General features: G+C 44.0%; 1 long non-coding RNA gene across 1 annotated transcript in view; it reads right to left on the reverse strand.

Moving 5' to 3' along the window:
• Window positions 1–542: 542 nt before the first annotated feature.
• LOC128324830 (uncharacterized) overlaps window positions 543–15,114 on the reverse strand; it is a 63,198-nt gene continuing 48,626 nt past the window's right edge. The window contains exons 2-3 of the long non-coding RNA XR_008307117.1: window positions 1,657–1,736; window positions 543–649 (exon numbers count right to left, since the gene is read on the reverse strand). This is a non-coding gene — a long non-coding RNA (uncharacterized LOC128324830). The remainder of the gene's footprint in view (window positions 650–1,656; window positions 1,737–15,114) is intronic.

Below are 15,114 nucleotides of genomic sequence, written 5' to 3' on the forward strand. Positions count from 1 at the left end.
TTCCTTGTCATTAGTATTTCTGCAGTAAAAATACCAATAAGGAATTCCTGAGCTGTTGACCAAACTCTGTACATACAGAAGGATATGATCATCATTAAGAGCATTTCCTCACAATGTCAAGCACTGAGTATGTCTCCTTTAATGATTTTATTAAAAAGTGTATTAAAGGCCAAAGGTTGCTTTGCTCCTTAATTTCCTGTTTGAGTGCCAAATGCAGTGTATATAAATTGCTTGGAGCACCAGACAAGTAAGCTTGCCTGTAAGATTATCTTCCCAAAGCCAAGGTTACAAATGTTTTAGTTCTGATGTTGTCTTCAGTCAACAGTCTCTAAATATCCAAACTCTCAGCAACAGAATATTATGAATTTGCTACTGATAAGAAGTCCAGCAGTAGTGCTAGAAGGTATAATTTCATTTGGACTTACGAATCTTGTTCTCTCTGAGGCATGGCTGCAGCTTCTTCCTCTGAGATGGAGGAGGGGGAAGAGGGCAAGGGTGCACTCTCAGGACAAAGGGGATGTTCCAGAGGCCCAGGGCACCCCAAGTGGGGTGGGGGGGTGTTCCTCATGTCCTGCTTCTTCAGCCAGGTCTTCAGAATCTATCTCAGGCTTGGGATCTGTTTCGGCTGGAGCAAGGTCAGGCTCGGGGTCTGTGTCAGATGAGAGGTGGTCAGGTTCAAGGTCCATCTCAGATGAGGAGGAGTCAGGCTTGGGGATCATGACATTTGCAAATCAATTACCAGGCAATTACCAGCTTAGTACCAGCAATTAATGTACCTCAGCAGGGGAGGTAGTCTTACCTTCCCTGAAAATGGCGGTTTGTTTTAAGATATGAAAGTAAGGAATATATATATATATATATATATATATATATATATATATATATGGATGAGAAAGGGGATTTCATTCATATATGTGTGTGTATATATATATATATATATATATATATATATATATATATATGAAATCAATTTTATTATTTATTAATCTGAGCCTGGGATTGGCATCAAGTCAGCTAGTTAGCTTAGTGGTTGAGAAGGAGAATTGGATATGGGTACTTTCCCCTCTGCTTTGAAGACCGTGGTATGGCCATGCTCAGATTTACACAAAGAGATTGGTACCTTACAATTCTTAAATTCTATTGTTTCCCTGTGGGTCCCCTTCATTATGAGGAAAGGTTATTAGACATCAAAGAGTATAAACACTTGAATAAATTCCTAAAAAATAAACTGAGGACCCCACTAGCTTGTGGGGGTGAGGGAGGGTAGGGTAGTTGGCACATGGCAGTTGACAGTTGGCACTGTCCAATGACAGTCAAAATGAACAGAAGAAATGAAGGTGCGTAATGATGAATCCTCATAGAGATTCATTATGAGGAAACGTTATTAGATACCAAAGAATCTAAACACTTCAAAAATAGTGACCACACATTTTGTGCCATAACTCCACAGTGTAAAAAGCTGGGATCCATGTTAGGTTTAGGGATAGGGCTGTTTCAAATCCCCATTATTCCCTATGATAGAAATATACACAATCAATAAAAATAATAAGAAAAATCAGCATGACGTCGGCAAGTAAATGAGTTAGTGGCTCTAAGATCAGATGAGCCTTACATTATATTTCACAAAGATAAGGTGGTGTTGCAAACGGATATTACCTTCAGATCCAAGATAACTTCAGAGTTCCATGTCAATGGAGACATTGTTCTTCCATCATTCTTTCAGGATCCAAAAATACCTTTAGGAAAAAAGATGTACATGCTGGATGTCAGAAGAATATTGTCATTCTATCTGTACAGAACAAAAGGGTACCACACTGATGCTCACTTATTCATTTTATATCAGGTACATAACAAAGGCAAACATGTCTCAGTGTTTATCTCACTGGATTATAGATGCCATAAACCTGGCCTATAAAGAGTAGAAATTAAATCCACTGTTAAATGTTAAAGCATATTCCACAAGGGCAATGAGCTTATTAGCTGCTTACTTGGCAGTGGTTCCTATACATGACATATGGAAGGCAGCAATTTGGTCTTGAGAAACAGCTTTTGTCAACTGTGCACTAGACATCAAATCAGCAAAAGAAGCTACGTTTAACCAAGGAGAATTGAAACAAGTTCTCCAATGACATATACACCCAATATCCAGAAAGTAAGCTGACAAGTAAGCTGACTGAGGGTAAGCTGACTAAAAGTAAGCTGACAAGTGTAGATACAACGAGAATAATGGAAAGGATAAATAGGCTGCTTACTTGTAACTGATGATCCTCGAGTGATCCTCATGTATTCACACATCCCACTGGGGGTATTGCAGAAGCTTTTGATGTATTTAATGAATATATGTATATAAGACACTAACCATGAATTATGGTGATTCTGGTTCAATTACTTTACTATTGTGTTTTCTGGAAAGGATTGCAAAGACTGTGGTCTGATGTTCAGAACAAAGATGATAGTCTTCAGGGTGGTTGCCAGGAGACTGAGGAATAATGGCATCCAACGATCGATACTAACAGACACAATGCATGTGGAAAGTGGGGTTGGAATGCTGCTTGGAGCTGCAACCATTGGTTAGAGATAAGCAACCTGTTTTCCCCATTATTAGAAATGCAGCACCCACCCCAGTGTATTCTAGCTTCATGGGGGTCATTCCATGAAATTGATTGCCAGGAAATTTAGGACCAGCAAACCAAGGTACCTTTTCACACAATGCATAATCAACTTGTGGAATTCTCTGCCACAAGATGTGATGACAGCCAGCAACCTGGATGGCTGTAAGAGGGGTTTGGATAACTTCATGGAGGAGAGGTCTATCAACAGCTACTAGTCGGAGGGCTACAGGCCACCTCCAGCCTCAGTGGCAGGATGCCTTTGAGTACCAGTTGTAGGGGAGTAACAGCAGGAGAGAGGGCATGCCCTCAACTCCTGCCTGTGGCTTCCAGCAGCATCTGGTGGGCCACTATATGAAACAGGATGCTGGACTAGATGAGCCTTGAGCTTGATCCAGCAGGGCTGTTCTTATGTTCTTATGTACCTAGGTACAATGCTTGTCTCTTCAGGCAAAGGCTGTACTTGTGACCAGCTGGGAGATGGGACTCTGGATCACATTAGGGAACGAGAAGGCATGCTCCCATCTTCCTCACCCCATGTGTTCAGGCTGGAATAGGATGCTGTATCTGTAATACAGCTATGTATGTATAAAAATGAAAGCAGAACCTAGTGGAAGTAAGCAAACTCCTAAAAATTGACATCACAGCTACTACTCCTGAATTAGACTCCCAGAGAGCTACTATTCCTACTAAAAGCTAAACCCTTGAGTTCACCTCTGAATCCTTCAAACTGCCAACTGCCTTAATTTCTCAGTCTCCCTCTCCCCCTCTCTGGCACACACATATACTATGAAGATTCCCAGACCTAGACTTCACTCCCTCACCCTGCAGGTAAATTTTCCATTTAGGAGAATATCTCCAGTCTTTAGATGGGGCTTCCCAGCCTGCCAGTCATGAAAATGCCCACCACCATGATTGTGGCGTTTGCCTCTTCAAATGCTACAGTAACTGTGAAGAGCTCAGGCAGGCAGATGACTGGTGTGTTGGATGGGACTTCAGGAGCACTTTTGGATAGTTGTACATGCACACAGCTTTTTAAAAATAACTTCTGAATAGGGCTTTGGACCATCAGCTAAGTCACTCAATAGTATTGCTCAGGAGTTACTTGAAAGGACTACTAAATTTTAGTTTAGGTAGAATGTCCGCCAGTTTATTTGTCTTTAGTTTACTATTTGTTTGTTTGTTTGTTTGTTTGTTTGTTTGATTTATATACCGCCCTTCCAAAATGGCTCAGGGCAGTTAACAATTAGAACAAACCACTAAAACAAAGAGCTAAAACAAATTAAAACAATATAACAACAATTAACAATTTAAAACATTTTAAAACAATTTAAAACAATTTAAAACAATTAAACAATTACAGTGATTAAAAGCCCCAAAACCGGGTTAGAATATTAAAACAAATTTAAAAACCCTGGAAAGCCAGGCCAAACAAATACGTTTTAAGGGCTCTCCTGAAGGCTAATAGAGAATTCAAATTGCGGATTTCCGCAGGGAGCGCATTCCACAGCCCCGGAGCAGCTATAGAGAAGGCCCGCCTCTGAGTCGCCACCAGACGAGCTGGTGGTAACTGGAGACGATGACCTTAATGTGCGGTGGGGATCACGCAGAAGAAGGCGCTCTCTAAGGTAACTTGGGCCTAAGCCATTCAGGGCTTTAAAGGTAATAACCAGCATTTTGTATTTTGCCTGGAAACGTATCGGCAGCCAGTGCAATTGTTTCAAAATAGGCGTAATATGGTCTCTCCGGGTTGCCCCAGAGACCAATCTGGCTGCCGCATTCTGAACTAATTGAAGTTTCCGAACTATGTACAAAGCCAGCCCCACGTAGAGCGCATTGCAATAGTCAAGCTGGGAGGTTACCAGCTGGTGCACCACTGTTTTGAGGTCATCCTCCTCAAGGAATGGGCGCAGCTGTTGAATCAGCCGAAGCTGATAGAAAGCACTCCTGGCCATGGCCTCCACCTGAGAAACCAGGGTGTGGCCTGGGTCCAGGAGTACTTCCAAGCTGCACACCTGCTCCTTCTGGGGGAGTGTAACCCCATCCAGCACAGGGAGATCTAACTCACCCCTCAGATTCTGAGCCCCCACAATGAGCACCTCCATCTTGCTTGGATTCAGCTTCAATTTGTTATACCTCATCCAGCCCATTACTGCCTGTAGGCAGGCATTTAGAGAGTGAGTGCCATTTCCTGAAGATGAAAAGGAGAAGTAGATTTGGGTGTCATCAGCATACTGATAACACCCAGCACCAAATCTCCTGATGACCTCACCCAGCGGTTTCATGTAGATATTAAAAAGCATTGGTGACAGAATGGAGCCCTGAGGGACTCCATATAACAACTCCTGCTTTGAGGAGCGACTGTCACCAAGCTCCACCATCTGGGATCTACCCGAGAGATAGGAACGGAACCGCTGCAAAGCAGTGCCCCCTATTCCCAACTCCTCCAGGCGACCCAGAAGGATACCATGGTCGATGGTATCGAACGCCGCCGAGAGATCCAAGAGGACCAACAGAGTCACACTCCCTCTGTCGATCTCCTGGTAAAGGTCATCCATCAGGCCAACCACGGCTGTCTCAACCCCATAGCCCATTCTAAAGCCAGTTTGAAATGGGTCTAGATAATCAGTTTCCTCCAAAACCACCTGGAGCTGGTTAGCCACCACCCTCTCAGCTACCTTGCCCAGCCAGGGGAGATTGGAGATTGGCCTATAACTATCCATCGCTGAGGGATCCAGGGTAGGCTTCTTAAGAAGAGGTCTAACTATTGCCTCCTTCAAACAGGGAGGCACCCTACCCTCCCTCAGCGATGCATTTATGATATTAACTAGGCCATTGCCAACAATCTCTCTGCTAGATCGAAGCAGCCAGGTCGGGCAAGGATCCAGAGAACAAGTGGTAGGCCGTACCGCTCCAAGCAGCTTGTCCACATCATCAGGAGTCACAGACTGAAACTAATCCAACCTAACACTGCAAGAGGGATCGCTGGATACCTCCCTCACAGACCCCGCAGAAATAGTGGAGTCCAAGTCAGCCCGAATACAGGAGATTTTATCCACAAATAACACACTAAAAGCGTCACAGCAGAGTATCTCCGGGAGCTGATTTGAGGCAGAAGGTGCAGAGATTATACTCCTCACCACCCGGGATAACTCTGCTGTACGTGAACCCGCAGACGCAATGCGTGCTGACCAGAAACACTTTTTTGTTGTGCGCACTGCCATCACATAGGTCTTCAAATGGGTTCTATGCTGCATCCTGTCAGATTCGAGCCGAGTTCTCCTCCACTTGCATTCTAGTCGCCTACCAAGCCGCTTCATCCCCCGCAACTCCTCCATGTACCAGGGGGCCATCTTAGAAGCAGGCCTGGAGGGACACTTAGGAGCAATAATATCTACTGCCCTGGTGAGTTCTCTATTCCAGGTTCCCACCAGGGCATCGAAAGAATTACTGGCTGCACCAACATCAAAACCCCCCAAGGCCTTTTGGAAACCTGCTGGATCCAGCAGCCTTTTTGGGCAGACCATTGTAATAGGTCCATCACCCCTGCAGGGGTGGGTTGTGACCATGATACCAACCTTAACCAGGTAGTGGTCTGTCCATGACAATGGGGTAACCATCAGATCCTCCACCCACGGAACACCCCCCTGATCCAAACAGAAGACCAAATCCAGTGTGTGGCCGGCAACATGAGTTGGTTCAAAGATTAATTGGGATAGGCCCATAGTTATCATGGCCACTATGAACTCCTGAGCTGCACCAGACAAGCCAGTCCCAAAGCAGATATTGAAGTCCCCCAGCACCAAAAGCCTGGGAGACTCCAACACCAACTCCGCGACCAGCTCCGTCAGCTCAGTTAGGGAGTCAGTTGGGCAGCAGGGTGAGCAGTACACCAACAGAATCCCCAATCTATCCCTAGTTCCCAGCCTCAGAAATACACACTTAATATAGGTCAACTGTCTCACAGGGGCCCTGGTAAGGGAGATAGTATTTTTATGGACCACAGCCACTCCAAACACACCCCGCCTACTTCCCCTAACCTGCTCCACAACAGAGTAACCTGGAGGGAGAAGCTGAGCCCACACTGGGCCACTCGCTTCCCCCAACCAGGTCTCAGTTATACATGCCAGGTCAGCTCCCTCATCCATGATCAAATCATGAACAATTTTGGTCTTGTTTTGAACTGACCTGGCATTACAAAGGAGCAAGGTAAGGCTCTGTGGGTAGTTGGTGCTGCTCTCCAAGGCCTGAGAGTTGTCAGAACAGTTGGAAGTAGAAATAGTTACTAGATTACTAATTTCTCTTCCCCTATAACGGCCAGCTGTTCTGCCAGCGCCAATTCTTCTATTCCCCACCACTACAGCAATAGCTGCCCCAAGGCTGCCAAGTGCACCCCCTGCATCATCCCCTTCAGGAGAGCCCAAACACATCTCCTCAACTAGGCCTGGCACAACTCAGGGCAATAAAAGCAACAAAAGATTCTAAAGTCTTCAGCATGTTGTTCACAATAGTAAACTAAAGACAAATAAAGATCCATCAATTCTAAAGTCTATCCTGGTCCTGATGGCTGGTTTCAATCCCCCCCCCCCCCCCCGGTCATATCCCTGACCAAGTCAGCTTCTTGTATTACTTCTGTAATCAGATCTCACGTGCCAATTCCACTGTTGTCTAAACTAAAGAAATTTGGCCAAGGTGTTGCAAAAAGGGACTTTTGGACTAACGTATGTCTGTCTTTTGATCCGGTAACATATATCTGCCATTTATCCTTGTGAATAATATATAATTAACCTAACCTACCTCACAGGGTTGTTGTGAGGATAAAAATAAGCATGTACACCGCTCTGAGCTCCTCAGAAGAAGAGCGGGATATAAGTGTAAAAACAAACAAATAATTGATATATTTCTTCTTTTACTTGCAGGTAAATGTTTTTAAAAGTGAGTTTAACATTTTCACAAACTGATGATTTCGAAAACTGATGAAACCCTTCCCATGTAACAAAAAATGCAAAATCCAGGTTCCAAATTTGCTGTTAGATTTTGGATTCAGCCTTGATGTGAATGTGACACTATTTTGTAATGAAATATAGGTTTTCACACCAGATTTCATGGGCCAATAGAGGGGGCAAATGGTCTCCTGATAAAGTAAAAGTAAAGTGTGCCATCAAGTCGGTGTCAACTCCTGGCGACCACAGAGCCCTGTGGGGTTTTTTTTGGTAGAATACGGGAGGGGTTTACCATTGCCTCCTCCCACGCAGTATGATATGATGCCTTTCAGCATCTTCCTTCTGATACTATTGCCCAAATCTGGATTTTAGTGAGGAAATATATCCCAAAATATTCAGCTGAAACACCTTCTGTTAGACAACCTGATCTTCTGAATGTCAACACAGATTTTGAAGGCAAAGTGTGAATGTTCAGTGCTAAATCAAATGGGTGCTACTGTCATCTAGCTTCTTGGGATACCGCCTGAGGAATAAGCAACTGTACACATGAGATCAGACCAGTCTTCTAACAAGGAATCATGAAACGGAATCCACCCCCACTTCTATTTCTGTTCTTGGATCCTCTTTGGTTCCCTCCATGGCTGTTATGTATTATGATCCTCTTAAATAAGCAGCCTGTCGTTAGCTTTTATCCCATTGCTTACTCAGCCGGACTAAAGTTGAGGCTTCTTTGTTTTCAAGACTTACATGGTGTGTAAGTGGCAGATGTTTCCCATCTTTTGACTCTTGGTGAAATAAACAAGAGCTCCGGTACCCTTCACCTTTCAACTGCTACACTACCTATTTCTAAAGTACAAAAAATGGATTCATGTTTACACAGTGCTGCTTTGAAGTGCCTTCCAGGTTTATGTCAAAAGTCCTCCTTTCTGAGCAAAGATAAGCACACGGAAAGAAGCAGCAGTGCTACTACTACTCCGTTCACCTTCCATGTTAAGCAAGAAGCAGATTCTTCCATTTAGAAAGTAAGCTGGGTAACTTGGGGTCATTCACAAAGTCTGTCATTCGTCAGCAGAGAGGGAGTAAGGCAGCAAAGTTGTGACCACTTGTGATAAGAGTTGGAGGGGCTGTTAACTGAAATAGGATGCCTGGGAGGAGGGAAATGCTACATTGGGGGGGGGGGGATGATAAATTGCTGAGGGGTATTTTTTGAGAAGTAATAGTATTCATTCCCCATTTTCCTGAATAGTGAGAAGTCCAGGATCAGAACTGAAGAATTAAGTTCCCTTTGGAGGAAAAAGCACTGAGACATATGGTGTTTGAAATATTTACTTTATTTACAAAGATATAAGCAGAACATATGGAAGCAAACGCAATATGCCATATGGTGGAATTAAGTGATAGAATGGATTATACCATTTCAGGCTGCAGGTGGGGCATACCACTTCTAATGGCCTCCGAGCACTTCTAAAAACTTAACACTTCTAAAAACTGGCCTGAAATTAGAAAAAGAGGTCACCAGGGAGAAAGGTTGGTTCTAGTACAACCCTTTGCCCGCTGTGCTAGTGTTCTGTTTGTAGGGCGTTACTAACATAGAAGAGCATTCAAAAAACGTTATCAGCAACCTGTAGTCTGAAGTGGTTCCATCTGTTCTACCACCTCAGCCTTCAATCACCAAATTCTTTTGCATGTCTAGACCACATCAAATAGGCACTCCTATAGCAGACAACAGATCTGCTGGCTCTGCATTCAATTAACTATGTGGAAACTGCAAAACTGGCTCTAAGCTGACTGCCACTTCCCTTCACTTTGAGGGGTGTTACATTCATATTTCTCCCGAGGAGAGAAATGTCCAAGCACTGCTTAGGCCTAGCTGCACACTTCTTTGTCTACAGCAGGAATTCCCCACCTAGGGTTCCCAGATGTTGCTGGACTACAACTCCCAACATTGCCAGCCACAATGGCCTTTGGGAAGGTTGGGGGCCCTGATCTACAGCCCCTTTTTGAGGCAAGGCATAAGGAGTAGATGAGGGCATGGGTCAAATGCAGGGCTGGCTTTAGGGCACCTGAAGCATAGTGCCCTGTTTGGTCACACCCCACAAAAGCTGGTTCTGGGTGGAAGAAATCCTAAAGATTTCTAGATTATCTCATTTCCTAAAAGACAAACTATACTCTCACAGCTAAGCATGTGATCTCAGACAAAAACAGATTTGGGATATTGTTGCCCCTGTGGCTATATTGTTAATACCCACAGCAATTCGCAGGTAGTAATGTGTTTCTCTTCATGCCATGAAAAGCTCCCACTGTTGATTTCTGTAGATCCGTCTGCTGGGTGAGGCACAGCAGCAGGACAGGCCTCTTTTTTTCTTGGTCTGTTGATAGCAGTGGTGAGGCAATTAGGCAAAATGGCTGGGTGCCACGCATGGCCATCAAGAGGGGAAGATAACGTCTGTCTTTGCCTTTAGGCACTAGGAAGCAGGGGTTGCTGCAGCCAGTACCATACCAAATGCACAGTTGCTGACTGGATAACCGCCTCACCACAGGCTTCTGACATCAGCAGGGGAGACTGCCTAGTAGAAAATTGTGCACTTGCACGGTGCTGGCTGTGGCACCCATTGCTCCCCCTGCTCCCTCATGCCACCTAGAGGTAAGGGTGAGAATTCCCTTTGCTTGCCACACAGCAGCAGCAGTGAAGAAAATGAGAAAATTCTCCAAAACCTTTTCCTGTGAGGAGCCCTTGAAATTCTGAGCAAATTTCAATTTCGTCCTTGGGTGAACCCTGAAAATGTTTAGATTTGGAGAGAATTTCCATTTTGGAAAAATTTCTTCCTAGAGAACTGCCTCATCCTTCACCACTGGCTAGTCATGTGGCACAAGGACTGTAGCCAGGATAGGATCAATGGGTGTACCACTTCATCTGGAGCACTGATTTGCTCTATCTACTTTTCTTTCTTTCTTTCTTTCTTAAGTTTTTACATTTATAATATGACAGCTTCCATGTTAAAAATGAGGGCTTGATTTTAGAAAACCAGCAGTCCTCATTTTTTGCAGGTTGTGGACATTTTTGTAAAGTACAGACCCCCTTCTCAGCTAAGATTCCAGCAGCAATATTTCAAGGACCACCTTTTGACCTGCTGTGACGATATGCAGTGAGTGCCCCTTGAAAGTGCACCAAACTCCACCCCTTGACTAGGGATGTGCATGAACCTGTATGGAGACCCTTTTATAGGCTCCAAACAGGTTCGAACACTGGCCGATTTGAATAGCAGGGGTGGGATAGCTTTAATGGCAGAGTGGCAGCATAGCTCCCTGCCGCCTCGTCCATTCTTTGGACCAGAAGTAGGCAGAAGTAACTCATGTACGTGTGCATGTTGGGCGCATACATGCACATGTCACACATGCGTGCAAGCTACTTTCACCTGCTTCCGGTCAGAAGAGCAGATGGGGCAGCAGGGAGGTACACTGCCATCCTGTTGGACCAGTGTTCTAGCCAGCGCTGGGGGGGGGGAAGTGGAGGGAGGAGTAAGTACACCCTCCCCCACCCTTAAAGTTATCCCAACCCTGCCGCCGAACCGGCCCCTGCTGGTTCCGTGCACATCTCTACCCCTGACTCTTCCAGCTCTGCCTACCAAAGATTTTCCCCAGCTCATTACTGCCTTCATCTTTCTTAAGTAATCTTGAAATGAAAAATCTCTCTCTCTCATTTCTTTGACTGTGAGCATGGCAGGGTGCTTAAAATGTGCGAGGCATAACTGAAGGAAATAATTTATTTCAGTAAAGTGTTCATAAAAGCTTCTGAACTTAGCAATAACTCTTCTTATTGAATGCATAAGCTTCTGATGCTACTGATTTATGGACGATAAAATACGAGACACAGAGGCTTGGCCACAAGGTTATATAGAAGTTTATGTTGGTTGTGAGGAAATCACTGATTTCTAGGCATAGAAAATAGGGACTGTCCCTGCTAAACAGGAACAATTGGAGCCTGTGGTCCCTGCTTCAGACTCTAGTATCTGGGAAAGACCCCTGTCTGAAACTCTGGAGAATTTCTGCCTGCCACTGTGGGCAATACTGAGTTAGATGGATCCATGGTCTGACTCCACATAAGTTTCATTTGTCCAGAAGCAAAATGTGCCTAGTGTCAGATTTATGAACCTGCCATAGAATGTCTGGTGTTCTGGCTTTTTGCTGACATCTATTAAATTTTGATATAAGGAAGCAAGTCTGCCTGGCTGGACACAGGTTTTATTTTCTTCAGCTCTTCTTGTTCTACCCTGTTACTGTTACTAAGCAGGCTGACAGCTGTAACTCTCAGAGACCTTATCAGTACCATTTACATTTTACAAACCCAGACAATGAATCTTCTCAGTCATTTTCAGATGGGTTGTAGGAACAGCTGCTTTGCTTATCTCTCTCTTAAACTTTCAAGCTTTCTGATATCAGTGTGTTACTCAAGTTATTTATGGTATTGCTATTTTCCAGAAAATTTATCCTCGGAAATCTGATTTTGCTGCAGTTCCCAATAAATGATTGAGCAAGTGTGTAGCAGTGGTGAGCAGTTTGCCAGGATGCATCCCAACCCCAATGGGGTTGCTTTCCACTGAACAGTTATCCTATGTAAATCATTGTCACGGGATGTTATGGAGATACTTTACACAAATGGCATTTTGATAGGACTAGTTGCCTGTAGCCAAAGATTTTTCTGGTTATTTAAAATGTGTGAAAGTCAGATTTCCTCACCTCCTAGCCACATAGACTTATCCTCTCTTCCTAGTTTTTCTTTTGCTCTTAGATTTTCTGTTCCCCATACTCTCAGCCATGATCTGCCTTTATCAGCTAGGGTCAAGGAAAGCACACATGGTGGGCCTTACTCCTTCAGGAATCCTGCCCACCTCCTTGGGCTCTACAAATTGAAAATTAGCTGACATACCATGCAACACACACCATCTGTCTTGCAACAGAGTGTTTGTGAGGCTGTGCAAGAGTGCTCTTTCACAAGTCTGCAGAATTGTGCAAATGCAGTACCACAACAGAGAGTCATTGGAAATAATTGCCCTCTGTTGTGGAAGTGTGTTTGTGCAATTCTGGGCTTTGCACAAGAGTGGTCTTCATAACAGTGGAAGTGTTCCATTACAAGGCAGTATTATGCAGTATGTCAGCCAGTATCCATAAGGACAGCACTGAAAGATATTCCCCTCAGGGGATGGAGCCACTCTGGGAAGAGCAGAAGGTTCCAAGTTCCCTCCCTGGCTTCTCCAAGATAGGGCTGAGAGAGATTCCTGCCTGCAACTTTGGAGAGGTCGCTACCAGTCTGTGTAGACAATACTGAGCTAGATAGACCAATGGTCTGACTAAGTATACGACAGCTTCCTATGTTCCTATGACAAGCAGTTATTTAAAGTGCATTTACAGGGTATGTATTAATGATGACATCCAAGTCAGAATAATATGAGTAACTTTATCTCCAAAGTATCCTGCATGTAATCACAGCAGGTCAAAAGGTGGTCCCTGAAATATTATTGCTAGAATCTAAGCTGAGAAGGGGGTCTGTACTTTGCAAAAATGTTGACAACCTGCAAAAAATATCCCCCCTTTTTGATGATTCGGATTATTTCATTCCATATCAAAGCAATTCAACCCTAGAGGACTGCATTTCATATGCTGCTCTCCTCGATCATAGAGATAAAGATAGAAATGCTATTTTTGGGTTTGGGCATATTCAATTTTAAATAATAATATTCAGGGATATGAACTGAAAGCTACCAACACAGTTTTTATTTGTCCATCATATCTTCATACTTCTCTACAATGATGTGAAGGCCAAGCAAGGTACAGTGTAGACTTTATTGATCAAAAGATGTACAGTGTATAAGTCGGGGGGGGGGTTCTTTTTAAATCTCAGATTGCTTTCTTTTTCCTACTTACTTACGAGTTTATTTGTACATTTATACAAGGGATAAAGCTTATATGCCTGTAGAGAGCATTTCTCCACAGAATAATCTTTTGCCCGTCAATCGCATTGCTGAGATGCTGCACCAATAAACAGTGAGCTACAAATTCTGTATGCCCTCCAGTAATGTGCTGAGACAACAACAAAAAATGTTACTTGTAAAATAAACATTCGTTATGATTTTTTTTAATTGCTCTCAACTACTGTAAACCGTGGAGGAACAGAGCTGCAAAGCCAGCCATTAAACTGTCTACTCTTTCCTGTTTAATCAAGGCCCCTCCTGGGTTTAGCTGCCTCAACCACTGTAGCTTAACATCCAGGAAGGAAGAAGTTTCTAAGGTAACCACCAATGGGGGCTTCAACAAAGGTGGCTCCCTGAAAGTGCTGAACTGGTGAGAGTGACAAAAAGCAGTTCATGGGATAATATACAAAAAGGCATGCACACACACACACATACACTTATGGACTGTTTTTATAATGGAACTATTCAGGCATCAAGTCCCTTTAAATAGTGGGGGTTCCCCCCCACATTGACAAATTATTTTTATCCCACCCTTTCAAGGCATAGTTTGCGTTTACCTCAGCACAGTGGGACATAAATAATAAATAGCTCTGGGCGCACCAGCCTCCCCCTTTGTATCCTGTTGCACTCTGGCTGAAGACTGTACAGTTGATATAGATGCCCACAGAAAACCTACCTAGCATGCAGTATGCTGCAAGGAGCCAAGAATGTATATTGACTGTATGATCTGCAGTCAGAGTACAATCTCAACAGAAACAATAAATGGCTGTGCCACTAAATAGATTGTAGTGCTATTTTAGTCCCCCTAACTGGGCAAAGAGGCACCTTTCAAAGTGGTGGCTTTCATATTTAGCAGAGAAAGCAGCTGTCCCTATTCAGCCCAGCACAGAGTCCCTCCAAGTGGCTGTTCCTAGTGTCTCCCTTTTTTAAGATTGTGGGTCCCTTTGGGACAGGGGACTATCTTCTCATTCCTTTTGCTGTTTGAATTGCTTTGTGAACTTTTTTTTTATAAAAGCAGTATCATCATCACCATCACTTTCCTATAGCTGAAGCTACCTTCACAGACATACAGTGCATCCAATTTCTGCAATTCACACAAAATCCCCAGCACAACCCAATAAAAAGTGGAGACTGGGTTGGTGAAGGACTGGTTCAGATGATATTTTTTCTGGCCCACATAATTAAAAGGGAGATCCTTCCAGAGTGCACCCATCATGAACATCCTGACATCCTTCCAGAGTGTTGTGTGTGTGTGTGTGTGTGTGTGTGTGTGTGAATGTGTTATTCATCAGAATGGCTGCTCTACACATGACCAAATACTAGTAATATTTCGGCATGTAGAACTGCCATGTAGAGAGGCTGGTTGGATGAATACATCCCCCCATGTGATAAAGGAACATGCTGGGACTGGGAGGATGTTGGGACATCCCTGAAAGACGTTCTGAAGGGCATGCGCTTGTTGTGTCCCTCTTTTAAATGCTATGAGCTGGGAAAGCATTGTCCACACCAGCCCAGGTTGAGAACTAAAACACAACTGGCTTGATGGGTTTCTTTACAGACCACATTCACAAAGCCTGTCCACAGCTCAATCTG

Source organism: Hemicordylus capensis, chromosome 4 (assembly GCF_027244095.1).
Source record: "Hemicordylus capensis ecotype Gifberg chromosome 4, rHemCap1.1.pri, whole genome shotgun sequence".
Lineage (NCBI taxonomy): Eukaryota > Metazoa > Chordata > Lepidosauria > Squamata > Cordylidae > Hemicordylus > Hemicordylus capensis.